Source organism: Syngnathoides biaculeatus, chromosome 9, assembly GCF_019802595.1.
Source record: "Syngnathoides biaculeatus isolate LvHL_M chromosome 9, ASM1980259v1, whole genome shotgun sequence".
NCBI lineage: Eukaryota > Metazoa > Chordata > Actinopteri > Syngnathiformes > Syngnathidae > Syngnathoides > Syngnathoides biaculeatus.
Window position 1 is genome coordinate 981,924 of NC_084648.1, and position 24,662 is coordinate 1,006,585.

General features: G+C 40.2%; 1 protein-coding gene, 1 non-coding gene and 1 pseudogene across 3 annotated transcripts in view; 1 reads left to right on the plus strand and 2 right to left on the minus strand.

The window, feature by feature from the left end:
- adcy9 (adenylate cyclase 9) overlaps positions 1-24,662 on the minus strand; it is a 70,019-nt gene that overhangs the window by 32,072 nt on the left and 13,285 nt on the right. The window lies entirely within an intron of this gene.
- LOC133506817 (5S ribosomal RNA) lies at positions 2,913-3,031 on the plus strand (annotated as a pseudogene).
- On the minus strand, positions 15,097-15,169 carry trnat-ggu (transfer RNA threonine (anticodon GGU)). Its single transcript has one exon. It is a non-coding gene; the product is annotated as a tRNA-Thr (tRNA).

Sequence of the window (24,662 nt, forward strand, 5' to 3'; positions counted from 1 at the left end):
AGTGGGAAAAAAAAATATCACAAATGTATCACAACTTTTCTCAAGTTACAAACAACTGACTACAGGTACTGTACTAGAGTCCTTTGATGCAAAATTTGTGGTACTATATATAAACACTCAAACCAACCGTGGCAAGCAGGTGGTAATGCAACACTGCTTGTTTCCCCAGCTCTGTTTATGCAACATCCCAGAACTCATGTTCACACTGCTTTAGGGCCAACAAGGAAATACACAAACAGTGGATTAGAGCAGTGGCACATAGCCAGCTACTATCAGCCTCTCCAAACACACACTACTAACCCCTCGAGATGCCCTCTGTACTAAAAGGTGCTAAATATCAGCATGAGTCAAGTATCTGTTGACCACAAAGGAAATTGGTGTAGGAATCTTTATGGATTTTATTGGTCAAACACACTTCCAAATTTGTACCATACAATTTACAGTTGACTCCCGTTATTTCCAGCCGATAAGGACGAATCTGATTTAGTAAGCAGTCACTTAAGGTTTTCTACAAGGTTGGTAGTACTATGTCGATCAGGAACATACTGTATATGGTGTCAAAACACTTGGAGTGCCGGGTCCAGGCAGCAATTATTTACTCTATGGTCAAGCTCATGCAGGGCGACATGTCTGAGCTTACCCACATATGGTAGCTGTAGTAGCAGAGTAAAATGTGATGAAAAATACCATGATTTCCGTTAATATGTCATCTTTCACTGCTAAATTGTGGCATATTTTCTCACAGGCAATTCATACTGTCTGTCAAGCAGTTTACTTTTTTTTTTTTTTTTTTAGCTGTATTAAAGGGCAGTATTTCTTTTGAAAGCTACACTTTCTGTGAGCACACACCATCCTGGTTTGTTCTATTTGTATTTACTTTCCCAACCAAATGCCTCAGTGATTGTTGACTGTCAGGATGAAGGCTGTTCATCTCGTGGTGCAATTTTTTTTCCCCAGTTGTAAAAACTGAGCGAGGCGGTTATGTTTTAGGTGGGCATCCAAGTTTGTTGAGTTGCCACCACTTTCAAACAAATTTGGCATCCTGGCTTGTCCGAGTTGAAGGGCTCATCTTTCCCAGTGCAGGTGAACTACAGCGTTCCTACATTGGGCTGAGATTTGGCTATCCTTTTTCCTCTTGATTTTCTCCTATGTTACCTTGCGTTGGTCCTTACGAGGTTCACTTGCTGCATGTGCATGTATGCTACTGGCCCCACCTCCCGCCAAAGATATAAAGAGACTGGATGACTAACAAGAGGATTCACTATTCATTCAGTTATGGAATAAACGCACCCACCCAGGCACAGAGACCAATGCAAAGACTGAACCCCAGACAAGGGAAACACTTACTGCATATGGCGAAAAATTGAGGTCATCACAATAATTGAGTTCATTTTTAATTTATCATAACTTACTTTGCAGAGCTTGTGTTGGAGAGCACATTCAAACATAGGTGCTGCATGAACGCGACTACATCCATCCATCCATCCATCCATTTTCTTGGCTGCATATCCTATCCAAGCTGTCAATGGACAGAGGCAGGGTATACCCTGAACTGGTTGCCAGCCAATCACAGGGCACATGGAGACAGACAACAGCCACGGTCACAATCAAATCAAGGGGCAATTTAGTCTACAATTAATGTTGCATGTTTTGGGGATGTGGGAGGAAATCGATGTGCCCGGAGAAAACCCACGCAGCCCAACGTTGAGGCCAACGCTATACAGCTGTGCCACAATGCCGCTGAACGCGACTGCAGTACTTGAAAATTCTACTAACACGTGCATAAAAATGTCGCATATGCAACCATTTTGGTCGCATTCTTGAACTCTGAATAACAAAGAAAATAGGCAAGGACAAAAGAACTCGATATTTGATAATGACATTGTGGGGAGAAAAAAAAATCCACACAGGATTAATCAATCATGTCTTGAAGCAATTGAGAAAAAAATCTAGGACACTTACTTTTTTTGGGAGGAGTGAACCCTGTGGCCCATTTTCCAATGCAGTTAAAATGTTGTTTTTTCGCTAGCGACTATTAGTTTAAAAATAAAACAACTAAAACTTGTTTGAACGAAACGGTTCAAACATAGCCATTCCCTACAATGCACTCGATTTTGGGCATACGCGGAGGCTTCCAATGTGGAGAAGAAGGAGAAAGGGACTTTACTTTCAGCAGGCCTAGAAGAATAAGAATCTACCTCATTTGGCTGTACAAGAACATGAATTTACCTCAATTGGCAATAGAAGGCAGTTTTTGGTCCCCTAAAAGCAATATGCTGCACAAAACACACGAACACAAAATATATATTTTTTAATGTAATTAATTTAAAAAATCTTTCACAAAAAGTTGCCGCATGCAAAGCTCTTCTGGTGGAATTTAAACGCGTGGAGCAGCGTGAAAGAATCCACTATCACTAAGGGATTAAGGCTGGACCGCTACATGAAAAGAACAGCACAACTTCAGAAGTAACTCGAGATGAAAATGAGATTGAGAGTGACTGAGAGACTCAAATGATATGTGAGACTTTCTGGGGCCGTTCAACCCCGATACTTGAGGGGTTTCAGTGAGCAGGAGAATGAATAAAAACAATGACTTCTGTTATGTTTGAGCTGTTTTACTGCTGTGTTACAGTCACTGTTTGGAAACAAGGTATATAAATAAATATTTACAAAGACTTTCTGTGTGAATATCTAATTTTTACAACATACGAGTGCGTACGATACACAGTATTTCCCCGGCGTATGGTCTGGTGTGGCTCGTGTATGGGAAAAAACAAAGAAAAATGCTACACAGGCCTATTTACCGGTTCACACTGTCGTCTGGAAAATACAGTATTTTGACCATAACATGATTTTTTAGGATATTGCCTAGCAATCCCATCTGAATAAACCTTATTGTGTAATGGATTAAAGCTTACGGCCATGCGATTCTGAGAACGCCAGATCTCGTCAGATCTCGGAAGCTAAGCAGGTTTGGCCCTGGTTAGTATTTGGATGGGAGACCGCCTGGGAATACCAGGTGATGTTAGCTTCTCTCCCCAGCTAAAAAATGCAGAGGGGTTGCGTCAGGAAGGGCATCTGGCATAAAACTGTTCCAAACAATTATGCGTTCATCTGAGATCACACAGTGTGGTGACCCCTACCGGGACAAGTTGAAAGGAAAAGAAGAAGAAGAAGAAGTGTAATGGATTAAAGCATTTCAGGTCTTAAATATTTCTGTAATGACTGTGGGTGTGACCTAAAGAGATCAGCACCCTATAAAAAGGGGTGCCGAATTATTAGACAACTTTTCAAATTAAGACATTTAACTGATCTAAAAAGTCAAAGATTATCTAGCGTCTCTTCCCACCATTACTAACCAGATGTGTGGCCATCTTGCTCACTTTTTTACATATCAGTTTCCATCAATATCTGTTGGAAATTCTTCAGTTTATTTTTACTTAAAGAAAATTAAAATACAGATGGGAGAATGTGTTTTTCATTAAGTTGCACAATAATTCTGAACAATATTTGTCTAATAATTGTCCAAATATTGATGCCAATGTCTTGAGCTTGTTGTCACATTCTGCAGGGTCAATTATTACATATTATACATTACTCCTACACTCACTGGAGTAGTCTCACCACGCTGCACCATCTGCGCATCTGATGTAGAACAATACTAACCCCTCATACCTTAGTAGCATCTGTACCACTAGCACAATCGATTGAGGAATATCTGCAACATTTGCACAATCAACGTCCTAAATTATCTCAAGACTAATCACTTTAAACTGCATACATTCCTTGTATATTTCTGACAAACTTGGCGAATAAGGATGATTCTGATATTCCCCAAAGAAAGGCTAAACCTCACTTTTACTTCCTTAAACATTCTTGTTTGAGCTTTATTCATATGTTGGATTAACCTAAAGCACTGTAGTTGGTGATTAAATAAAAAAAGTCATCAAAAATGAGACTTGCCTAATCATGCACAAGATGTAGGTTGTGTTGTGAAGACAAAGATGATTCCAGTGCTGTACTGTATATGTTGTCTGCAGTCCACCGCTATCACGGAACTTCTCCATGCAGTTGATATTCTTTTTAACATTCTGAGGGCCTCACACTCAATTGTCTTTCTGTCTGCAGTCTGTTTGTGAATTTCAGTGTTAATAATCTAAAAAATCAAAATCAAAAATATATACTTATATTGGCAGCAAGGTGGAGGAGCTGGAAAGCGTTGGCCTCACAGTTCTGAGGTCCCGGGTTCAATCCGGAACTGCCTGTGTGGGGTTTGCATTTTCTCCTTGTGCCTGCGTGGGTTTTCTCCGGGCACTCCAATTTCCTCTCACATCCCAAAAACATGCAACATTAATTGGACACTCTAAATTGCTCCTTGGTTTTATTGTGAGTGTGGCTGTTTGTCTCTATGTGCCTTGCAATTAGCTGGCAACCAGTTCAGGGTGTACCCAGGCTCCTGCCGATTGATAGATGGGATTGGCTACAGTGCTCCCGCCACCCTCATGAGGATAAGTAGCTAAGAAAATGGAGGGATGGAAATATTTATCGTACACTTCCTTCATTATTTTTCATTTGTTTGACCATACAAAATAAAATAATACAAGCAAGGTTGATTTTTCGCATTGTTAATTGGATAGAGTTAGTCAAATGAACAATAAACTATTAAGGGCCTGGCTGATTTAAAGACGTGCTGTGGATCCAGATGAGTCAGTCTGGTGCTAAGGTATACTTCATGGTATGCTCAGGAAATGGTTTGTGTCCGAGCATATTTGCTACACTTTTACTAAAACATGAAAAGTGAAATAAAATGCCACTATGACATTTTCTAGATCTTACCATTTACAAAATGATTAGTCATTTGTCTTGTTGAGTTTCAAATCAAGTTACTCAGCTACCCATTTTAACAACGCAAATCTCTGTCCGCCAATGTGTGATAGGCATATGGGTGTTATGTTGCAAACACACACAAAAATATTCAACTGTGGAACCAAAGACTAAGACTGACTTTGACCAGTTCTTTACCTTGCATGCTTTTCCTCGTGCATAAAATTATGAATGACTAACTAAAATCAGTTTATCTTAAGAGTCTGCAAGCAGGCTTTTCTTTTTTCACACAGTTGAAATGTGTCTATTCATAAGACAGACACATACATAAACTCAGGAATGTAATGTGATCGCGATTAGTTCTTAATGACGAGCTCACTAACGGGCGCTTTTGTAAAACAAGAGAAGCACAACCATATGAATGGCCCGTAAATTTTCAACATTAATCGTCAGTCTTCTACTCGCTGTGGCCATATCAATCTCACTGTCTCTGGTGGTCACTGTTCTGATGTTCAGGTACTGAGAGATTCTCATATATTCCAAAATATATGCACTTTAGGTTAAATGAAAACTGAATTTTTCATAGGTGTGAATGTTGAAGGTTGTTTGTCTATATTCCCTGCGACTCAATGTTGATCAGTTGAGGGTGTACCCCACCCCTCATTCAAAGTCAGTTGGGATAGGCTCTGGCATACGCACTATCGTAATGAGTAAAAGTGGTACAGAGAATGAAAGGATGTGTGGTTCAGTTGACTAAGAAACACAACACTTGACAGGCAGGAACAGGTGGACACCTCTTGGAGACTGTAATCCACTGGAATAGCCATTGCTCATTCATGTTGCTTTCACTTTCTTTCATCGGTTAAATATACACTCTAGAAAGAGGTCAAACAACAATGGTTTATTATGTACTGAGCATTTGTCCCCCCTTGAATCTTAAACCCAATTAAAGATTAGCCACACTCTTGAATGATTCAAACAGATCCACCGCACTAAGCAGAATAAAATGGATGATTGATTTGTAAAAAGCGTGACCTTTTATTTGCCTTATTTGTTTGGATAGGTATGCTAACTAGGACATCCCACACACACCAAGATGACGTGACATTCGGCAAAAGTCACTCATCCATAAGAAATATGCATCATCTATTTGTCTGCTAACTTATTAAATGAAATGCAACTCAAGTGAGGATAGGTAGTACGGAAAATGAATGGATGGATATCCAAGTTAATATACAGGAATTTGTTTAATGACTCTTTTAAAGTAGTGCAAATGCCATTTGTGGCATTTTTTTGTGGCCATTACAAAAGTTTTTTTTTGGTTTTTTTTTTCAAGAAAACTGTCTTACACATACTGTGACATTCATATCCACAATATGTGATCTTCTGAATGAATGACGAAAAGGATGAATGGAGAGGAAGCATAACTGTGCTGTGAAATTCCACATGCACACCAGAAGATCATAAACAACACGGACATGCACCTCAGAAAAACACTATTCTATCGCACACACTCTAACTTCTGACTACCACGCATGCACATATCGCACTTGCTGCAAAAAGAATTAATCCATCCAGCTATTTTCTACACTGCTCATCCTCCCCAGGGTCGCAGGTATGGTGGAGCCTATGCCAGCTAACTGGGGTGCACCTAGAACTGGTTGCCAGCCAATTACAGAGCAAACCTAAACAAATAATTCACACTCACATTCATACCTGCGTATAATTTAGAGTCTTCAATTAACCTTCTGTGCATGTTTTTGGGGTGTGGGAGGAAACTGGAGTACTTGGGGAAAACTCACGCAGGCACGGAGAGAACATGCAAAAACCACACAATTAAGGCCGGATTTGAATTCAGGTCCTATGAACTGTGAGTCAGAGGTGCAAAGAAGTTATCCACCGAGCCCTCCAAAACTAATTGTGAAGAAAAAAATGTTCTCAGAGAGTTCACATTTAGAATTAATGATACAAAGGATTACTATATCTTATCTGCTTCCATACACAGCATCTGTAGCAATATCACATTTTAACAAAGGTCCAGAGGTGTGAATAGGGATGGTTTTGTTTTCTCCTTTGGGTCTTTCAGGTACAGTATGGCAGAATGAATAATGGTTGAACAGCAAATACTGCCAATCTCATCTGTTTTCACCAACCGAAGTTGGACACCAAGTCATTGTGTCTTCATTACAGTACTCATAAATCATTTTACACTCATAGCTATGTGAGTCCCAAGATGCACCTGTCTGGAAACAATGAGTCTCAGCCCTGGAACAAGAAATCACTGCAATTTATTATCACAGGATAAATACAGCAATCTTACATTATATCACAGTTCTTGCTTCACTGTTCTTCTATTTTGTAGATTTTTGTTGCAGTTATCACTGTCTTTTTTTTTTACTGTGTCCAAATATTTGTGTTATCCATTGCTCTAAATGTATTTATTTTTTAAAAGATTTAAAGATGATATAGTTTACCAAAAATAATCACAACAAATGGTTGTACTTTAGTTTTTTATACCACTGATATCTTGATATTAGAGCATAATAATGCATGTCCATTTAAAGAACAATTAACGTATATACTGAAAAATAGCAATAATGTAGAACGATAAAAATATCTTAGATAAAAATATCAATAAAACATACTCATGCTCGGTTCACAAAAATTGTACTGGAACTAACAGATTAACAAATTATACACTGCAGTGTACTGCCAATTAATGCAGCCTTATGGGAGCACAAGTCAGTGCAATCTGGAGCCCGGATAAATGCAGAGGGTTGTGTCAGGAAGGGCATCTGGCGTAAAACTGTGCCAAACAAATATGAGCGTTCATCTAAAGAATATCATACCGGATCAGTCGTACCCCAGGTTAACAATGCCCGCCCCCCGGCACCACTAACCTGCAGGGCGTCGGTGGAAATTCAGCTACTGTGGGTCGAAGACAAAGACGAGGAAGAAACTGGATTCGTTGGCTGAAGAAGAGGAATGCACGGACTATGACAGGAAAAGCTCAGGAGTTGGTGGACGTGATGATTAGGGGAAAGGTTGATATATTGTGCATCAAAGAGAGCAGGTGGAAAAGTAGCAAGAATAGAAGTTTAGGAGCAGGGTTTAAATTATTTTACCATGGAGTAGACGGGAAGAGAAATTGAGTGAGGGTAATTTTAAAGGAAGAGCTGGCTAAGAATGTCTTGGAGGTGAAAAGGAAATCAGATCAAGTGATGAGGCTGAAATTTGAAATTGAGGGTGTTTTTATAATGTGACGAGCAGCTATGCCCCACAGGTAGGCTCTCGATGGACAGGAGGAGCTCCCGCAAAACTGGACTACTACAGCCAAGGTGATCAGAGAGACAGGCAGGAGAGTACTTGGTGTGTCTTCTGGTAGGAAACGGGAGAACGTGACTTGGTGGTGGAACCCCAAAATACAGGAAGTCATACAAGGAAAGAAGTTAGCAAACAAGAAGTGGGACACTAAGAGGACTGAGGAGAGGCAAAAGGAATACATTGAGTTGCGACGTAGGGGCAAAGGTAGAGGTTGCGAAGGCTAAACAAGAGGCATACGACAACATGTAACCCAGGTTGGACACGAAAGAAGGAGAAAAGGATCTCTACAGGTTGGCCAGACAGAGGGATAGCGATGGGAAGGATGTGCAGCAGGTAAGGGTGATTAAGGACAGAGATGCAAATGTGTTGACTGGTGCCAGTAGTGTGCTAAATAGATAGATAGAAAGAATACTTTGAGAAGTTGACGAATGAAGTAAATGAGAGAGAAGAGTAGAAGAGGTAGGTCTGAAGGACCAGGAAGTGGAAATAATTGTCATGGGGGAAGATCGAAAGGCACTACAAAAATGGAAAGGCAGTTGGTCCTGAAGACATACCTGTGGAGGTATGGAAGCAATTTGGAGAGTTGGCAATGAAGTTTTTGACCAACTTGTTCAACTGAATACTAGCGGGTGAGAAGATGCTTGAAGAATGGAGGAAAAGTGTGCTAGTTCCCATTTTTAGGAACAAAGGTGATGTGCAGAGCTGTGGGAAATATAGAGGAATAAAGTTGATGAGCCAAACAATGAAGTTATGGGAAAGAGTAGTGGAGGGTAAACTCAGGACAGAAGTAAGTATTTGCGAGCAACAATATGGTTTCATGCCTAGAAAGAGTACCACTGATGCATTATTTGTCTTGAGGATGCTAGTGGAAAAGTCCAGAGAAGGTCAGAAGGAGCAACATTGTGTCTTTGTGGATCTAGAGAAAGCCTATGACAGAGTACCAAGAGAGGAACTGTGGTACTGCATGCGTAAGGCTGATGTGGCAGAGGAATGTGTACATAGTACAGGACATGTATGAGGGTAGCAGAACCATCATGAGGTGTGCCGTAGGTGTGTCAGAAGAAATTAAAGTGGAGGTGGAACTGCATGCTCTGAGCCCCTTCCTGTTTGCTGTGGTAATGGTTAGGCTGACATATGAGGTTAGACTGGAATCCCCATAGTCCATGATGTTCGCAGATGATATTGTGATATGCAGTGAAAGCAGGGAGCAGGTGGAGGAACAATTATAAAGACGGAGGTACGCACTGGAATGGAGAGGAATGAAGATTAGCTGAAGTAAAACAGAATATATGTGCGTGAATGAGAGGCATGGAGGAGGAAGAGTGAGGATACGGGGAAAAGAGAAAGCGAGGGTGGAGGACTTCAAATACTTGGGGTCAACAATACAGAGAGATGGTGAGTGCGGTAAGGAAGTGAAGAAACGGGTCCAAGCGGGATGGAACAGTTGGCGGAAGGTGTCTGGTGTTCTATGTGACAGAAGAGTCTCCGCTAGGATGAAGGGCAAAGTTTACAAAACAGTGGTGAGGCCAGTCATGATATACAAATTCGAGACTGTGGCACTAAAGAGACAACAGGAAGCAGAATTAAAGGTAGCGGAAATGAAGATGTTGAGGTTCTCGCTCGGAGTGAGCAGGTTGGATAGGATTAGAAATGAGCTCATTCGAGGGACAGCCAAAGTTGGATGTTTTGGAGACAAGATTCGAGAGAGCAGACTTCGATGGTTTGGACATGTTCAGAGGGAGAGAGTGAGTCTATTGATAGAAGGGTGCTGAAGATGGAGTTACTAGGCAAAATAGCGAGAGGAGGAAGACCAAAGAGAAGTTTGATGGATGTTGTGAGGGAAGACATGAGGGCAGTTGGTGTTAGAGAGGAAGATGCAGGAGATAGGTTTGGATGGAAAAAGATGACATACTGTGGGGACCCCTAACGAGACAAGCCGAAAGGAAAAAAAGAAGACGACACTGCAGTATACTGACAATTAAGTTTCCAGGTGGTTAGAAAAACCCGCTAAGTATAGCAACATTGATAACAGCACAAGTATATGAAAACATTTGATTCAAGATTTGTACTAAGCACATTTACGTTTCCATTAGCACTGTTGGGCAAAGGGCTCCATATTTGCAGGCTAACAAGAAACTGGAAATGTCCCACAATGTTTTTTTGTTCCCAGATGAAGAAAATGGGTGGGAGGGTTATGTTTAAAAGGGATATTGTCACTTTCAGGTTTTAAGTTGGTTCTTTGCTGTGACTTCATACAAATTTGACACACCAGCTGGTGTTAGCGGGATGGCCCTGTTCATCTGGCTTGAATCAAAAATGTTCCATCATAGCTGTGGGGTTTGACTTGCGAACTCATTCCATTTATGCTACTCAATTTTCTGTAATTGTGCAGCTCCTGGCTTGACCTCAGAAAATTTTGCTTTGAGTCACTTCAGCCCACATTTTAAAAGCAAAAAGATACGCACACGTGCACACACACACAACCAATCAAAGGGAGGCTAGAATGTTTAAAGGGTGTCTGCCCCGCCTTTAACTTGCTTATTTGTTTAGAGACAGATTTTTTTTCCTTCTTCAAATGACTTGGGGTAAAGGTGGTCATTCCTACTCTTTAGCCACCCTTTAGAAACCTGTCATCAAAAAATGTAATACACTGGATTTCCAGAAGAACACCAGAATGCTCATCCATAGTGTTGCATCTTGAGAGAGAGGTTGATTTTTCCTTTACGCATCCATGCTTATTTTTTTGTAGCTCAGATACATCCAACGAGATCCCTTCTGTAATCATTTTTGTATAATCTTACATTATCATAACACTAACACAATATCAATACTTCAAAATACAATAACATTACAAATTACACGAGGATGCCGTAACTGTGATGATTTTGATCCCTATCCTCACTAAATCGTGAAATCTATCTTGCCAACTACATAGTTTGTAAACAGGATGTGAGATATGAATGACTCTGCAGACCATATAAATGTGACAGTTGAAACACACATAGTACTCGGACCTTACTCAGTATATTTAAGTCACTTAATAAATCTGAAAAATGTCCACGCTAACTTCATTCTCAACAGAAAAATACAGGGGGTTGGACCTAGGAGGATACGATGCTACATTATCTTTAAAATCAAAGATAGAAAACCATAAATGTAAAACACAATAATTTTTTTTTTTTTTTAACTGTTGAATGACTGAGTAAATATGGGTATCCATTTATCACACGGGGATATTTAACGTCAATTCCCAAAAAATTTTATATTCAAAGATAAACTTTCTGTCATTGGATGTACTGTATTTCATTATACAACATCATATCTAGCATCCAATAATTAAGATAGTCGTATCAAAAGTTAAAACTCTGGAGCAGTATTCCTCTGCCCCTGCCTTTGTGTGGCACCATCGTGGTGAGAGTTAAGCCAGATGTGCTTAGTGCTAAAATTTAAATGTTTACGCATGTACGAATTGTACAGTGCTATGTAGTTATACCTTTTACCAATGGACTTGTTAAGCGTTAGTAAGTAGCAATAAGCTAAAATGACTATAACTGCTTGAGTATCAGAGACAGACATAGCTGGCCTAAAACTGGAATTACACTGCACAAAGTATAGAAAAGTGGAGAGAACGATTAATCTAACCTGATTAATTTTGGCATGCGTATGAGAGAGAGAGAGAAATCACAGGGGGTCTGAAATTTTCATCGTAGCTGCATGTCCACTGTGAGAGAGAGAATCTAAAAAGAAAAATCCAGAAATCACGGTGTATGCTTTTTTTAACTATTTGTGTGATACAGCAGCAAATGAGTATTTGAACACCTGAGAAAATCAATGCTAATATTTGGTGCAATAACCTTTGTAACCAAACGTGTAACCAAATGTTTCCTGTAGTTGTTCACCAGGTTTGCACACACTGCAGGAGGGATTTATGCCCACTCCTGCACACAGATCTTCTCTAGATCAGACAGGTTTCTGGTCTGTCGCTGAGAAACACAGAGTTTCAGCTCCCTCCAAAGATTTTCTATTGGGTTTAGGTCTGGAGACTGGCTAGGCCACGCCAGAACCTTGATATGCTTCTTACGGAGCCACTCCATGCTTTTCCTGGCTGTGTGCTTCGGGTCATTGTCATGTTGAAAGACCCAGCCACAACCCATCTTCAATGGTCTGACTGAGGGAAAGAGGTTATTCCCCAAAATCTCACAATACATGGCTGCGGTCATCCTCTCCTTAATACAGTGCAGTCGTCCTGTCCCATGTGCAGAAAAACACCCCCAAAGCATGATGCTACCACCCCCATGCTTCACAGTAGGAATGGTGTTCTTTGGATGGAACTCATCATTCGTCTTCCTCCAAACATGGTTAGTGGAATTATGAGCAAAAAGTTCAATTATGATCTCATCTGACCACAAACCTTTCTTCCATGACTCCTCTGTATCATCCAAATGGTCATTGGCAAACTTAAGGCGGGCCTTGGCATGTGCTGGTTTAACCGGGGGAAGCTTCCGTGCCATGCATGACTTCAAACCATGACGTCTTACTGTATTACCAACAGTCACCTTGGAAACGGTGGTCCCAGCTCTTTTCAGGTCATTGACCAAGTCCTGTCGTGTGGTCCTGGACTGATTCCTCACCTTTCTAAGGCTCATTGAGACCCCACGAGGTGATATCTTGCATGGGCCTCCACTCCGATTGAGATTGACCATCATGTTTAGCTTCTTTCCTTTTCTAATGATTGCTCCAACAGTGGGCCTTTTTTCACTAAGCTGCTTGGGAATTTCTCCTTAGCCCTTTTAAGCTGTGTGGCGTTGTACACTTTTGTCTCTGGTGTCTTTGGACAGCTCTTTGGTCTTGGCCATGTTACAAGTTTGAGTCTTACTGATTGTATGGGGTGGACAGGTGTATTTATGCAGCTAACGACCTTACACAGGTACATCTGATTCAGGATAATACATGGAGTGGAGGTGGACTTTTAAAGCCGGACTCAAAAGTCTTTGACGGTCAGAATTCTAGCTGGTAGACAGGTGTTCAAATACTTATTTGCAGCTGTATCACACAAATCATTAAAAATATCATACATTGTGATTTCTGGATATTTCTTCTTAGATTATGTCTCTCACAGTGGACATGCACCTGCGATGAAAATTTCAGACTCCTCCATGATTTTTAAATGGGAGAACTTGCAATGCAGCAGGGTGTTCAAATACTTATTTTCTTCACTGTATATATCAGTCTATAAATATATGTGTGTGTGTGTGTAGTAGGTGACGTGCCACAAGCCTAAGGTCTTTTTTTTTTTTTTTAAACCATTTTAGGCCACCATTCGTCTTATTTCCAGTTGTTTTAGTAACCAAGTGTTTGTAAAAGTAGAAAGTGGCTGTAAAAGGTCATGGGCATATTAATAGTTTAAGCTGATTCTGTGAACTTCTACATATGTATCATTCATTTGCCGCAGCAAGCATTAGTTTGTCCGTTTAAATTCACACATTTATTATATTCTTTGTCCAGCCACAAATGAACATCGTATAAGCAACTTTGTCTATTCCATTCACATCAAGACAATGGTCCAGACTTAATAAAATTTAATGCTGCCTTTTACAGAACCATCACAGACACGGCAAATTTAAAAGTGCAGTAGTACTGACCAAGGATTAGTTTTTTCATCTGGGACAAAAAAAAAAGTTCATTCATAGTTCACTAAAATACCCACATTGAAGTGCCCACATTGAAACCCACATTGAAACACGAGATATTTACAAAGAAAGACAGTACACAGTTTAACGCTAGCGCTGCTGTGCTAATGCTAACGCTAGTGCCGGTGCGCTAATGCTAACGCTAGCGCTGCGCTAACAGGGCTGGACCGGTAAAAGTCACTTCTTCGGCACATATATTCCACCGATCTCTTTCTGACCTTTTCCGCTTGAGTACCCACTTGCGGCCGTTAGGAAAAATGGACAAATTAGCCACGTCACCGTATAAACCGCAGGGTTGAAAGCGTGTGAAAAAGTCGCGGCTTATAGGCCGGAAATTACAGTATATGTTACACCCCTGATTTGAAAAGATTATTGAGAAAGCTTCAGCAACACAGCCTACTTAAAAGCAACTCCTTTACAAGTGAAATATCACAATGTATAACTAAACGTTCTTACTATTAATTTTCACCAAACTTTTTTGTCATTCTTCACTTTCATTCTGTAAACAGCTGCAAGACTCCAAGTTGATTTTGAGTTGCTTTCTTCAATCGAAGACTCAGCGTTGCATCTGACTGACTTAACTTACAATAATTACTGTATATCACACTAACCTTCATTTACAGAAATTCATCTGCCTCGTCAAGTCTAAATCTCTCACCACTTCACACTGCCTATCTTTAAATCTCTCTGTGCCTGAGCTCTACTCATTTTTCATGCCTTTCATTAACTGAACTATTCTCCCATAGGTCTTTCTTTTTTTCCTCCTCTCTTCCCTTTCCTACCCTCCAGTTTTCTGCCCAGTCGGTGGCAGGTCTTGAGAACAGGCTCTTGTTCTTGTTCAGATCCATATTTGGATACACTGATGGAACCGTGGGATGAGACTCTCACATGATACTTCTTCAAATACCGTCCCATTCCTCCTCCCTTTCCTCTTTTTTTTTAATTTATATTGGTACAGAGGGTTCAATGAGATCTCGCTTTCTTTTGGCCCTATAATCTAACATTGTCAGTATGACCTGCCTAATCCGGCAGTGTGTGGCTCAATGTAAGTATCTCCTGCTTACAGTTGTAAAATGCAATTGTTCCTTACTGCCTTGTGAGTGCCATCATATGGTATCTTATATACACACTGTGTGTTTCTTTCGGCTTGTCCCTTTTGGGGTCGCCACAACGTGTCATCTCAGATGAACGCATATATATGTTTGGCACAATTTTTACGCCGGATGCCCTTCCTGACGCAACCCTTCTCAGGGAGTGGAGGCCCCAGTGGGATACGAACCCACAACCCCTGGTTTACCAAACCAGTGCTCTAACCACTGAGCTACGGGGCCTCCTATCTTATATACACACTAAAAGAAAAAAAAACGTGCTGGCATGCATGCTGACAATGTAACTAGTGTGTATTAATACTGCATTGATTATTTGAGGGGCTGTAAAGATCGGAACCCCCGTGAATAACGGGGGAACACTGTAAATTATGTAAAGAATAATAAAATGTATGTGCATTTAGCCTTGGTGTTGGACAACTACGTGAAGAGAAGGGTGAGTGAGAAGAAAAAGGCATCGGAGAAGGACAAAACCATTTGAAAGCAGATAAAAAAAACACGCACACAACTTAATTCCACAAAATTTTCTTGGGGGACATGGTGAAGAAACCTGAATAAACTTGCAATAGACAAACGAAAAACTCACAAAAAAGTTGTACTCTACTAATGTGCTCTTGTGTGAGACAAAGCAAGTGAAAGCGCTAGCGTGCGATTTAGTGACGCTTGAGTGTCAAAGGGAAAAGAAAAACATCATGGGTAAAGACTGACGTCCTTCTGAGCCAATGGGATGCCAGGAAGATGTTACGCCGAAAGCCAATGGGAGAGCAGCTCTATCATGCTACACGACCTAAGATACAGGATGTTTACGTTCAGTGGAATTTGGGAGCTGCTAATCCAGCGCCCATTTTTGCTTTTCATATCCTTAAAAAAAAATTCCTTTGCAATATTTTTCTGACGTGGCAGACATTCGTAAGTAGAGGTACCACTGTACTTTGGATACAAGAGAGGTGATGTGTTACAAACACACGTAATATGCAAATCCTGCCATAGCTTATTGCAGGCACCAGCGGAAACTCCAATATCCATAGCCACCTTCAACCCAACCACAAAGAGATGAGGAGTAGGGTTGGTTTGAACATGACCCATTCCCATCCTTATTCAAGCTTCTTATTTCGATTCCGGTTCCAAATGGTCCTTGATTTTGATTCTTTTAGGGGACTGCATTAAAAAAAAAGTTTGCAGGGTTTAAATTATATGTGTCCAAATAATGAACATCCATTTTCTTAGCAGCCCGCACCATCAACTAAAGTGTGTGTGGAACAAACCCCATTTACTTACCATTCATTAATACATTGTTTCAGCTGAAAGTGAAATATAGAATTATTAAGTTCATTATTTGGGACAGTTTTATCACGTCAAATGGTTTATGTATGCAAGTTTTACCTTGGCTTCCCATTTTAAGCTTCTAGGCTTTTATTTTGAAAGGTACACAACAGAACTCTAAATTTTTGTACGAAAAATATTAGTAACGTCACAGAGCACCGGTGTTTTTTTTTTTAATTTATTCTTGATGGATGGCTATGGATACAATAAAACTTTGATTCCTTTCTTTACCTATCAATGCGGCAACGCATATAGAGAAAATTGGCATGTCACCACCAAATTGAAATTAAGTACTTATATCTGCACTGTACAGAAAAGAAGTAGTAGAAATAGAGAACTTCTGTCTCAGATGTTCACTAGTCTCTTGCGATGTCCTTCTTAATTGTAAAAAAAAAAAAAAAAAGTTGGTCCCCCAGTGCAAGGATTAATGTTGGTGTTTGTCAAGGTACCTTCAGTTGGACAGAGTCTATATTGAAAAATAGTGCCTGGAACCAGTATTCAAAACGGACTTCAGTTGGAGCTGCAATATAAAGTCTCACTTGTTGATGATCATGTGCACAGGCATATAGTGATCTGAATCCTCAAGACACAGGCCCACACACTGGACAAATCCCGTTCGACCCTCCCCCCTCAACCAGGAAGTTACAGTCCATCCGAACCAAAACCTCCCATAACATCATGAACATCTTTCCTTTGGCCAAGACACTTGTGAATGCTAAAAAACCCAGTACCACCCACTACATCTGCACACCTTCATCATTTTTTCATCCATTTTCTTAGTTTATTTATAGTTTCATTTTTATTGTTACCGTCTATGTTTCACGTTGGACCATCGGACCAAGAAAAATTTCTAGCTGTGAATGTACTGTAGAGTACCTTTCATTGTCAATCGCAGTAAAACAGATTCTGAAGGGCTTCAAAGAACATCAACAGTTGGATGTTGTGTTTTGTCTTGAGAGATGTGGTGACACACACCATCTACGTCATCCTCATAAACACAGCTGTTCAATGCAGGTTAGTGATGCACTTCACACTAAGTTCCTACCATGTTCTGTGTTAGAAGAGCAGTGCTTGAGTGAGAAATGACCAACCTTGGCTCTACTGTAAATGAATCCATTCTGCACTTAGCAGGTTAGTTTACTGTAACTCTAGTAATCCTGCAAACATGCATGACAAATCTCTGAGGTTGTACGAATTTTTTGTGAACTTTTAATGCACTGTCTCGAATGAGACACAAGCATCTTCTAAAGACACAACGAAAAAAGACTCCCTGAGCTACCCGAAGATAGACTGTGGGAACTCCGTGGGAAAAGGTCATGACCAAAAAAATATGTGACTTGTTCTCCCTTCTTCCTCCCTCTTATTCTTTCTAATGACTCAGTCGTCTGTCTTTGGACAGAAAACTGCACTTTACGAGCACAGCTTTTAGTCGAATAGTGTTCTGAATTTTCCCTTGACATTTTTTAGTCTACAACTTCGAGCTCATTTAAGCAGGTGATCTGAGGATCAGCAAGAGTGCACTTTAAAATATAACAACATCAAATACTATATTAGGCTGGTATTTTGAAGGCATAACACAATTCTATTTCTTTAAGTAGTTCATGAGACAAAATTCACTTTTGTGTCATGTTTCAAGGCAGTCGTCAGTTACTGAAATTACATAGAAGCACAATAAGCCCAAATCTATGCCAAAGATATCAATGACAGGAGCTATTATGAGACATTTTCAGTTCCATTTAGACAAACCCTACAGACTGTGGTGCCTTATAAAATTCACACACAGCATTAAAAAAAAAACAGTGTTTATGGGGTAGAAAGGTGAATTGCCCCATGACACGCCATCAAAAAATGAGCATAGGTCCATCTTTATCGAATGCACTGTGCACATCCTGTGATAATGTTGCCATATTAAAACCTATAAAATGGACCATACTGCATAAATGTGAAATGTTCTCCTCTAGATTGATTACAACTATGATGACATCCATGAGACACACCACTTGTCTTGACTTGCCAGTCAAAAACCACATTCAGATTTAGAATGACCATTTAACACAGCACCACTCAAGTAGAATGTAGTTAGAGCAGTCAGTGCATAGCAGGGGTCAGGAACCTATGGCTCGTAAGCCACACCTGGCTCTTTTAGTGGTTGCGTATTGTCTCACAGAGCCCTCATAATGACATACTGTATACAGCAGGGGTGGTCAATATGTCCATCGCAATCGAGGAAGTTCTGGTCGATCGCGTGACTGCGTGGCCACAAAAAAAAAAAAAAAAAAAAACATCAGCTTGAAGTCATTTTGGCACCACACATTACTTTCTCTAACAACGACCTGCTGCAATGAAGGCCACACACACTTCTTCCTAGTTTACCTTGCACCGCCCCCTCCTTCGCTCTTAAAGAGGTACACTCATAATTACAAATGTTACGTCCTTACGCAGCCTATCACTGTGGTTTATAATTTTTTTTGTACATAAAGACATGCCTCTGTTGGGAAGCATTGTTGGGGAGCGCACATAAGTGGCGAGAAATGAAAAAAATTCAACCAGCAGACCAGCTGATTGTAAAAACTTGGAACGCACTTCCTGTCACATACCACGCACTACGGCGTGTGAAAATTGTGTACTGACAATGTTTGGTTATACCTATACATATGAAAAGTCTTTCTCAAATTTAAAAAAACATTTAGACCAACCTACGTTCATGAATAACGGCAGTAAGTCTCAAAATCTGCATGAAATTTAATTTAATGACGTGTGAAACAGATGACTAAGCCATCAGCAAAGAAGTTGCATTAATGGTAAAAAGTACTTTTGTCATCATTGGTTAGCAACAGTATAATGTTATTTAAATGAATTTAGAGACTTATTGTACTTTTTAAGTGTGTGTGTTTCTTTCGGCTTGTCCCTTTCGGGGTCGCCACAGCGTATCATCTCAAATGAACGCATATATATGTTTGGCACAATTTTTACGCCGGATGCCCTTCCTGACGCAACCCTTCTCAGGGAGTGGAGGCCCCAGTGGGATACAAACCCACAACCCCTGGTTTACCAAACCAGTGCTCTAACCACTGAGCTACGGGGCCTCCTTGTACTTTTTAAGTGTACTTACATAAAATGCATGAATACACTTGTATTTAGTTTTAAAAATATTGGATGGCTCTTTTGGAATTACATTTTAAAATATTTGCTGTTTATGGCTCTTTCAGCCTCACAGGTTCCCAACCCCTGGTGTGTATCAAAATTCCTCACTGCAAATTGGAATCTTATTATTGTAGGACTGCACTAAATTATACTTAGACATTATTTACATATCATTATTAAGTCACTGTGATTTGACGGGCGCGTACGCGGCCGTGCACCATCGCACTCACAAATCTGCACAGTCCAGCATGAAAAATCTTGGCGTAATATTTGTTACGAGTAGAAATACAAAGATATTGAAAGACGTTGCTTATTTCGTGTTGTCTTGACATTAATTTACGTGTTTATTTCATAAATGTTAACTAAACAAGCCTGCTCCTAAACAATCAGTATTCACCCGGAAACAGGAAATGCAAGTTAACCGTACTGAGCATGTTCGGAAGTTAAGCCAAAAGCACATGTTCCAAGCTTCTTCACGTACTGTGAGCGCATTTATGTCGAAAGTCATCAACATCCTGAGCCATGTCAAAGGAAATTCAGTTACACTGAATTCTGGGATATAACACAGGTAATGTTTCAGAATCTAACTATAATAAGTATGAGATTGTGATTTAGTTTGACTTGATTTAAATTTACGTTAAACTAGTCTCTCCATATATTTAAATGCGAATGTTCTATATTTGGTTTTGAAATTGAATGTCTATTGACCTCTTTAAAAATGTCTGTCTCAGTCTGTGCATTGTCAGTAAATTATGATTATGGTATTAGGTAACAACTATATACTCGGGTATAACAACCCAGTAAATTATTTTAAGGTCTTGAGATACCATCACTAATCACACCCGCAACTTTATATCTCCAAGCATTACTGGCCCCACCCCTACATTTTTCAAATGCGATTGATTAATTATTGCATTATTTACAGTAGCTACACAAGAAAATACTGCAAACACCTCTGATGAGGGCTGAACGATATGGCCTTAATTTTTTTTTTTTTTTTTTCACAAAACCCAATTTTAATCACTCTTTTCCCATAAGGTTCCAGAAAACAAAAACAACTGGTACATTATTCAGACCAGATTCTGCATTCTTTTGTTTTCCCCTCTTCTGGAAATTGCTTTATATCTATCCATCCATGCACACATTTTCTTAACTGCTTATCTTCACAAGGGTCGGGGGGACTGCTGGAGCCTATCCCAGCAGTGGTTGCCAGCCAATCTCAGGGCACATCAAGATGAACATCTAGGGGTAATTTAGAGTGACCAATTAATGTTGCATGTTTTGGAGATGTGGAAGGAAACCGGAGTACCTGTAGAAAACCTACGCAGGCATGGGGAGAACATCCAAACTCCACACAGGCGGGTCCGGGATTGAACCCGGGACCTCAGACTGTGAGACCAACGGTTCACCAGCTGATCCACCGTGCCGCCACTTTTTATCTAATATGAAAAAAAACTTTCAACCCTTTTTTTTTTTTAAAACAAGTCCACACCCCACCCCAAGACTCCAACTTTACCTTGTATCAATTTACCCAGAAATAGTACAAATAAATGTTGTAGTTTTGACAGATAAAATGAAAGTGAGTAATTCCTCTGGGAAAATGTCCCTTTTTTTCAAAACCCATTTTCACAATTCTTAATGAGTTACTGGTAACATTTTAAATGTTTAACTATTTATGTCATACATTGAGCTGTCAAGGTTCATAGTATCAGCTGGTGCCTGTCTGTAACGACACACCCAATCCAACTCTCTCGGCGTTTTTCATGTTGAGTGGTACAGGTGCAGCAAAGTGACCTCGGCAAAATAATGAAATGAAAATTGTGTATGTGCTGTACTTATGTACATATATTGTTAATGGCTATGTCTTAAATTAAAATGGTCCTAGAAATGAATAGCTTTTTAAAGTCACAATACACGAGTACAATCAGAATTAAATGAGATGCCATGAATACTGACTGTACCCTTGTCATTGTGCATTCAATGGTATAAGACAGGGGTGCCCAGACATTTTTACCCCAAGATCTACTTCTCAAGTATCCAGCCTCTCGCGATCGGGGAGGGCACGTTTTGTTTTTTTGTTTGTTTTTGTTTTTTAGAATGACCAATGACGAAATAGAAAGACCAAGTCACAAAGATCTACCCACTACAAAAATGCAAAACTTATTTATTTTAAAGTATAGAGGATTCTTTATGACAACGAGTCAACTACGCTACTTTATGCGTGATGTGACGAACCCGGAAATGATGCTTTGTGGCGCCTTTCGCTGTTGAACGATATTGTGTGAAAAATGACTGGTATGCGGCCAATTGTGATTTTAGTTTGTTCACTCATTCTCGGCTTGCTTTACGGCAGAATGTTGGTGTCGTATTTTCCATAAACAGTTCAAGATACGTTCCGCATTTCACTACACTGGCAGATGAGGCAAACGCACTTCAAAGAATGACATCGTGAAAAAAAGCCCGCCTCACATTCCGTATGAAAGTGATATGCTTTTGTCTTCTTTACTGCAGCATCCATACTCATGTTTGTTAAAATTTATTAAGCGAGAGCTTAAAATAAGGGGGGGGACTCACTGACAGCGTGCTTTCCTGTACTGTTGTTGTTTGCAATTACGCGGTGAGCTAAAGCTAAAACAAAATACGGCTGACTGGTCGATCTTGATTGACCCATTGAGCACCCGTGATATAGGATATACTAATATATAATAAATAGAATAAAAGATACATCAAGATATATAATAGAAGTTCAAACTCTGTAGAAAATTAATGCTTAAAATGAATAAATTCATTGAATTACATCTTTGTATACGATAAAACAGTATGAAAGAGGAAGAAAAAGGGTTAAAGTTGGAAAAGCAAGTTTGCCTGATGAAACCCTATTTTCAGTCCATTGTCACGACCCATCGGAATGGGAGTAGGACCCAAATGCAAGGCTCGGAAGATGCAAGGTAGTTCGTGGAGAAACGTTTATTATTCAGTGGTCGCGGATCGGGCAGGCAGTCAGGTGCAGCAGCAGTAGTTGGGACGTCAGGCGAAGAGAGCAGGTTAGCGGCCAGGCAGGAGTTGGTACACGGGAGAACGATCAAAGCAGGCAGAAGTGTTAAAGGAGTCAGGCTTACGGGGTCGGTCGGAGAACAGGCGGAGGTCGGTACACACGGGTTGACGATCAGGGATAAGGAAGTACTCGAACGGGGCATGAAGCTCAACAATCTGGCGCGGACCAGTCGTCATCGGGGTTCTATATATATACTGGGGATAATCAGCCCGCATGAGGCGCAGGTGTGCGCCTCCCAATCAGCGCAACCGCGCGGGCACCCGCACACCCTGGGCTGGAGTGGCAGGATCATGACATCCATGACTGAATTGTCGGGAAAAATTTTGACCACGATTAAAAGCAAATTTAGTGATAAAAAATTAGAGTACACACAGTCAACGTGTGCGCATGACATAACCAGTAATCAGGCTGGAACAGGGTTGGGCAGTCTTATCAGCACTCAACACAAACACACACACACACAATTGACAATGCATTCCTGAGTAGTAGGAATGACAAGCCAAGTTAAATGTGTAGAGCACATACGTAAAGACTATTTTTGTGCAAATGGAGAGGAGAGAAAACGAGAGCTCCATAAAGCTGGGACTTTTACAAAAGGGCAAAAAATTAATAAGTCAGGTCCTCAACAACAGAGCCACAGACCGGTTCCAGGCCACACATCTCGACCGAACAAAATATGTTAATGATCATCAGAGTTTAAAAATAAAAAGTTATACTTTGAAAATCAGCTCATTCCACCTGTGGCTCAGTCCAACCGCTCATCTGTGTCCCATGACACTGGAAAAAAAGTAATCCTAGAAGCTATTAAAAATATGTGGGAAAAAAAATAGTGATGCAGCAAAATGACACTTTATGTCTGAAACCTGAAATAAAAAATGAGGGAACCACAGCCAAAAACTAAAAACATGTTAGTTAGTAGTAGTAGTAACATTACATTTATGGCTATGACTGTCTACTAACCTAGGGCTGGGCAAGGTGACAAAAAATATATATCTAAATATCATTTATTCTATATATCGCCCGATTGCAATTATTATTACAACTTTTTTACTATACTTTTTGAACTCACCGTTTTAACAGTTGAAAAATAAAGAATTTGTGAGTTCAACAGTCTTCAATCAACCTACCACACATGTTTTTGAATGTAGAAGGAAACTGGAGTACCCAAAGAAAACCCACACACCCCCAGGCAGAACATGCGATCTACCCCTATACCCCGGTCCTCAGAATTGCGTCGCCCACTGTTCCAGGCAATTTTTCTATTTGTTTTCAATCTATTTATTTATTACACCAAAATCATTGGTTTGTTTTCAATTACTATTTCAATGGTGTAGGTTTCAACGTAGTTTCTCCTCTCTCTCTTTCAGTTTGCATCCTTTCTTCCTGATAGGAATATGTAAACTTCCGCTACTTGTTGCCCATTTATTTCATTTAAATACACTAGATAAGTAAAACAACTATGGAGCCACTTCTGTGTCCCGTCCTTTCCCTGCACCAGACCATAGCGCAGTGTAGCTGGACGTGCAGACCACTACGACCACTGGCAGCAGTGGCAGACTCTGCGAATATTTTCATGCTTTCTACATAATTACTTGGTGGTACTTCTTTTAATGATTAATCACGTTTGTTTTGTTGCTTGTTTATAAGGACACGACCGCCAACATTCCTTCCGCATCAGCTTAATTTGCTCCATGCCACTGTTCTCCACCACCACACAATCATTGAGTGACTTCTCTTGTCAAAATAGCCCAATCTTGGAGGGTAACTCCAAGTTTTGGCTGGCATTTTTTCACTGTCTAAGCTACACATTTAGCTCATCGCGTGTCATGTTTAGCAAGGAAAGTGTATTTTGAGCTATTGAATGTCGCTTTGGTTTTTTATTGCTCAGCCCAAATTAAGACATTTTGAAAGACGGTCAGAGCTGCAAAGCAGTGAGACTGAGATGTCCAGCGGGCACACCACTTTGTCATTGTTGGCCCGTTTTGTTTCAACTACCCAAAGTCTTTCGTCCGAAAAAAAGAAAAAGCACTTTTGAGCCATAACTGGGCAACAATTTTCAGGAGCCAAAAATTCAGTGCATCAATTTTAAAAATAGATAAAAATTTAAAAAGTGCTTGGAGAGCCTCATGAAAAGGGGAACCAGCCTAATAATTAGACAGAAGAGGACCCTACAACTTTCATGACAAAGAAAGTATT